The sequence below is a fragment of the Gopherus evgoodei genome, chromosome 13 (assembly GCF_007399415.2).
Source record: "Gopherus evgoodei ecotype Sinaloan lineage chromosome 13, rGopEvg1_v1.p, whole genome shotgun sequence".
NCBI lineage: Eukaryota > Metazoa > Chordata > Testudines > Testudinidae > Gopherus > Gopherus evgoodei.
In genome coordinates this window covers 24,983,310-24,989,158 of record NC_044334.1, presented here as the reverse complement: position 1 = coordinate 24,989,158, position 5,849 = coordinate 24,983,310, and the positions used below count along the sequence as shown (strand labels likewise).

General features: G+C 45.4%; 1 long non-coding RNA gene across 1 annotated transcript; it reads right to left on the bottom strand.

The window, feature by feature from the left end:
* Positions 1-248: 248 nt before the first annotated feature.
* LOC115661040 lies at positions 249-1,456 on the bottom strand. The gene is made up of 2 exons (XR_004003007.1): positions 1,280-1,456; positions 249-307 (listed from the first exon to the last, which is right to left on the bottom strand). It is a non-coding gene; the product is annotated as an uncharacterized LOC115661040 (long non-coding RNA).
* Positions 1,457-5,849: the final 4,393 nt, after the last annotated feature.

The following is a 5,849-nucleotide window of genomic DNA, read 5'->3' as shown; positions in this document are numbered from 1 at the left end:
GATGCAGGAGCATGTCAGTTTGATCACACAGCAGCCCCAGCGTTGCATCCTGCCAGCTCTGATCTTGCTGCCAATACCTCTGATCTCGAGCGTCCCTCCTCTCTTCACATTGGTCCCTCCTGTCCTCACATTCACCAGCATCTTTCCTGTATGTTGATACCGCGTCCTTCCACTCATTCAGATGAGCTCTTTCATTGCGGTCGATTCCATGATTTCAGAGAACATTTTGTCTCATGTCCTTTTTTTGCCCACTGCCTTATCTAAGATAGCCTTCGGGACAGAGGAGGGAGTCTTGAAAAATTTGCAGCTGTGGGAGGGAGGGAAAAAATGGGAGAGAAGTATTTTAAAAAATACATTTTACAGAACAATGCTTACACTCTTTCACGGTGAACAACACTATTCACATTACATAGCACATGTGATTTCAGTACAAGGTTGCATTTTGCATCTTCATATTGAGTGCCTGCAGCTTTGGTGTTAGAGATCACAGATGCAGGTCCGGTCAACAGAATTTGGCTTGCATGCGGTCATGGTAAGCCATTGTCTTTTGGATTCTGCAGGCTTCAAAAAAGCAGCACCCTCCTTTCCCACATACCAAGCAAAGTCCGTTGAGTGCTGCAGCTTTCCTGTTAACATGCAGCAGCAGAAACCAAACTAACCTCCCTCCCATTCAATTCTCTGGGATGATCACTTTAACCCTCCCCCCACGGCGTGGTTGGTATCAGCAAAGATCCCCGCTAGCCAAAAGTGAAAAAGCTCAGCGCCATTTTCCGCCCCCGCTTGGCTAACTGCAGGGAAGGATTTTTTTTCAGCCACAGGCAAACAGCCCAGTAGGAATGGCCACCTCTGTCCCCTTAATTAAATTCCCATATTTCAACCAGGTTACCATGAACGATATCACTCTCCTGAGAATAACACAGCAAGATAAAGAACAGATGTTGCTTGAATGCCAGCAAACACCAGGACCATATGCTGCCAGGCTTGGTCATGCAATGATACCAGGTTACTTGCTACTAGCATGGCGTGGTCAAGTGTCCTACCATGGAGGACAGAATAAGGCTGCACTGCCCGGAAACGTTCTGGAAAGGCTTTTGGAGTACCTCCACGAGAGCTTCATAGAGATGTCCCTGGAGGATTTCTGCTCCATCCCCAGACACGTTAACAGACTTTTCCAGTAGCTGTACGGGCCGCAAATGCATCCCAAGTCCTCAGGGCAAATTAATCATTAAAAAAAAGCTTGCTTTTAAACCATGTTTTATATTTACAAAGATACACTCACCAGAGGTCACTTCCATGGCTTCATGGTCTAGGATAATGCCTTGGGAGGGTACTTCAGTCAGACTGAGAAAGAGATCCTGACTGTTGGGGAGAATGCAGTGCTGTGTGCTCTCTGCAAGCTCATCGGCCTCCTCCTCCTCCTCATCTTCCCCATCCGCAAAATCCTCAGACATGGCTGAGATTACCCCCTCCTCGGAATCCATGATCAGGGGTGGGGTAGTGGTGGCGGCCCCCCCTAGAATAGCATGCAGCTCAGCGTAGAAGCGGCATGTCTGTGGCTCTGCCCCAGACCTTCCGTTTGCTTCTTTGGTTTTCTGGTAGGCTTGTCTGAGCTCCTTAACTTTCATGCGGCACTGTAGTGAGTCCCTATTGTGGCCTCTCTCCATCATGCCCTTGGAGATTTTTTCAAATGTTTTGGCATTGTGTCTTTTGGAATGTAGTTCTGCTAGCATGGAATCCTCTCCCCATATAGCGATCAAATCCGGTACCTCCCATACCGTCCATGTTGGTGCTCTTTTTCTATTCTCAGACTCCATGGTTACCTGTGCTGATGAGCTCTGCATGGTCAACTGTGGTCTCCACACTAGGCAAACAGGAAATGAAATTCAAAAGTTTGTGGGGCTTTTCTTGTCTACCTGGCCAGTGCATCTGAGTTCAGATTGCTGTCCAGAGCGGTCACAATGGTGCACTATGGGATTGCTCCTGGAGGCCAATACCATTGAACTGCAGCCACACTAACCCTAATTTGAAATGGCAATATCGATTTCAGCGCTACTCCCCTCGTTGAGGAGGAGTACAGATATCGATATTAAGAGCCCTTTATATCAAAGGAAAGGGCTTTGTTGTATGGACGGGTGCAGGGTAAATTGGGTTTAACGCTGCTAAATTCGAGAAACTCATAGTGTAGACCAGGCCTTAGTCTGAGGCAAAGAAGAGTTTTGTGCACCAACATGCCTTGCTGGTTAATGTGGGACACAGCTGTAAATCCTCTGGGTATGTCTACACTACAGGATTATTCCAATTTTACAGAAACCGTTTTTTTAAAACAGATTGTATAAAGTCTAGTGCACGCGGCCACACTAAGCACATTAATTTGGAGGTGTGCGTCCATGTACCGAGGCTAGAGTCGATTTCCGGAGTGTTGCACTGTCGGTAGCTATCCCGTAGCTATCCCATAGTTCCCGCAGTTTCCCCCATCCATTGGAATTCTGGGTTGAGATCCCAATGCATGATGGGGCAAAAACAGTGTCGCGGGTGATTCTGGGTAAATGTTGTCACTCAATCCTTCCTCCGTGAAAGCAACGGCAGACAATCATTTTGCGCCCTTTTTCCCTGGATTGCCCTGGCAGACGCCATAGCACGGGAACCATGGAGCCTGTTTTGTCTTTTGTCACTGTATGTGTACTGGATGCTGCTGACAGACACGGTACTGCAGTGCTACACAGCAGCATTCATTTGCCTTTGCAAGGTAGCAGAGACAGTTACCATCCCTATTGCACCGTCTGCCATTGTAAATTGGTGATGAGATGATGGTTATCAGTCATTTTGTACCATTTGCAATTGGAAAGTGGTGATGACAGTTATCAATCCTTTTGTACTGTCTGCTGCTGTCATGGGTGCTCCTGGTTGGCCTCGCTGAGGTCAGCTGGGGGTGCCTGGACAAAAATGGGAATGACTCCCCAGGTCATTCCTTTCTTTATGTTTTGTCTAAGAATAGAGTCAGTCCTGCCTAGAATATGGGGCAAGTGTACTAGAGAACCAGAGAGCACAGCTGCTCCAGGTCTGAGCCCCAGAGATCCCACAGAAATGATGAGCTGCATGCCATTCTAGGGGGTGCCCCTTCAACAACTCCACCTGTTGTTTCCCTCCTCCCCCAACCCTCCTGGGCTACCATGGCAGTGTCCCCCCAGTTGTGTGATGAAGTAATAAAGAATGCAGAAATAAGAAACACTGACTTTTTAGTGAGATAAAATGAGGAGGAGACAACCTCCAGCTGCTATGATAGTCCAGGCAGGACATTAAAGGGTGGGGGGGAGAGGAATGCAGCCTCCTGCTGCTATGATGAGGACGGTTACCAAGCCTTTTGTACCATCTTCCGGGAATGACCCGGAGTCATTCCCATTTTTACCGAGGCCAGCCAGGAGCACTCATGGGCTGACGATGATGGCTACCAGTCATTTTGCACCATCTGCCACTGGGAAGGGGTGCTAGTTTTCAGCGCTGCAGCACCCCATCTACCAGCAGCATGCAGTAGAAATAGGGTGACATTGAAAAAAGGCGAGAAATGATTTTTTCCCCCTTTTTCTTTCAGGAGGGGAGAAGGGTGTAAATTGACGACATACACCCTGAAACACCCGGGAAAATGTTTTTGACCCTTCAGGCATTGGGAGCTCAGCCAAGAATGCAAATGCTTTTCAGAGACTGCAGGGGCTGTGGGATAGCTGGAGTCCTCAGCACCCCCTCCCTGAGCGTCTGTTTGATTCTTTGGCTTTCTGTTATGCTTGTCACGCAGCACTGTGCTGAGTCCCTGCTGTGGCCTCTGTCTATCATAGCCTGGAGATTTTTTCAAATGCTGTGTCATTTCGTCTTCTGTAACGGAGCTCTGATAGAACAGATTTGTCTCCCCATACAGCGATCAGATCCAGTATCTCCCGTACGGTCCATGCTGGAGCTCTTTTTGGATTTGGGACCTCATCGTCACCCGTGCTGATCAGAGCTCCATGCTGGGCAAACAGGAAATGAAATTCAAAAGTTCACGGGGCTTTTCCTGTCTACCTGGCCAGTGCATCCGAGTTCAGATTGCTTTCCAGAGCGGTCACAATGATGCACTGTGGGATACCACCCAGAGGCCAATACCGTCGAATTGCGGCCACACGAACTCTAATCCGACATGGCAATACCGATTTCAGCACTACTCCCCTCGTCAGGGAGGAGTACAGAAATTGGTTTAAAGAGCCCTTTATATTGATATAAAGGGCTTTGTTGTGTGGATGGGTGCAGGGTTAATTCGGTTTAACGCTGCTAAATTCGGTTTAAACGTATAGTGTAGACCAAACCTCTGTGGAGCAATTTTTATATGAGTTAGAGAATGCTAGAGAGAAAGAAAATGACAATGTAAACTACCAAGGGAATAAAGAGGAAAGGTAACTTGGACAGAACAAGCCAACAGGTATCTTTAAAAGCTTTAATAGTAAGTTATTTTTGCACTTCAGTGAATTTGGTTAAGACGGCCATACTATCTGTCAGATACCCCATTATAGCTACAACTAACCCTACCTGAGTTTCCGAAGGATTTAATAATCAAATTTGAAGTTGCTATTAGCCCTCTAAGCAGATGGTATGAAACAATGACCCAACGCACACATCATCAAAAGGATAGATCTGATCTTTCAAATTTGTTGTGCTTGCTTGGTGAGAATTCGGTTTTAATAAAAAGATGTTGAATAAGATTCAGCCTAATAAGACTGCAGTGGGAAAGGATTGGATCAGAAAGCTTTGATTTAAGAGTAAAAAACAAACAAGTATGGAAATATCAATTGATGAACACATTTTGAAAACATGAACCCAAGTTAGTTTTCTCATTTGATTATGAGGGATCTCTGGATGGATGATGTAGCTTGGTTTGCTATGTTCCTGGAAGGAGCCAGGCAGGCAACACCCTGTACTACATATATGGAATGTGCAGCTCTTGGCTAGATGTTAAAGTTGGCCCATAAATCTGAGTGCAGTTTTCAGGGTTTAATACTCGTATTTTATCTGGATTAAAATCCTCTTCTCCTTTGCCATTATATGTTGTTTATGGTGGTTAAAAAAATTGAAAAATATAGCCCTGGAATATATATAGATTTATCCTTCTGGCATGCAAGATTTGTTTTGAACCCAGGCTTTTTTTAATTCTACTAGAGTTGGTATGGCTATTTCTAGTTAAAATGCAGGCAGACTATAGCAACTGGTAAATAAAATAACTTTAGGGGCCTACAAAAATGTTTTATCTTTTCTATTGTAAATTTTGTTTTAGATTTCTTTCACCCCCACCCTTAAAGTTGGCCAGGACTCCTGATATCTTAGGAATGTCCATACAATAAATTGATGTTTGAGTTGTTTACTCTATATACATATTCCAGAGTTGGTTGGGTGGACTTCCAGTGTTCAAGACAGAAATTTTATATGCAGCAGCGTCCATTGGGTAGCTCATGTACTCTTCATGTTCTCAGTGTCCAGCCAATTGTGTAAAGGATGGAGCCACACCAAATCATATTCTAGTTCCTTCGTGACATGAAGAGACCATACTTTGGAGTCCTCAAACTAACAGGAATGGAGGGTGCTTCATGGAATATGCATACAGAAAAATGCCAAAGAATGAAGGTTACTTGCTTGTACCTGAAAGTTCTTTAAGATGGAGTCTGCAACCTTCTGGAAGCAATGCCTGTTGGAGCAATCACGAGCCCCTCTAGTCCTCACCGTATGTGTTTGAGTGTGTTCAGAAGGTACGACGGTGCTTGTTGCCATTTAAGTTCCTTCCATCGCTAAAGTGGAATATCAAGGAATGCCAAAATTAGGACTTTGCAGGA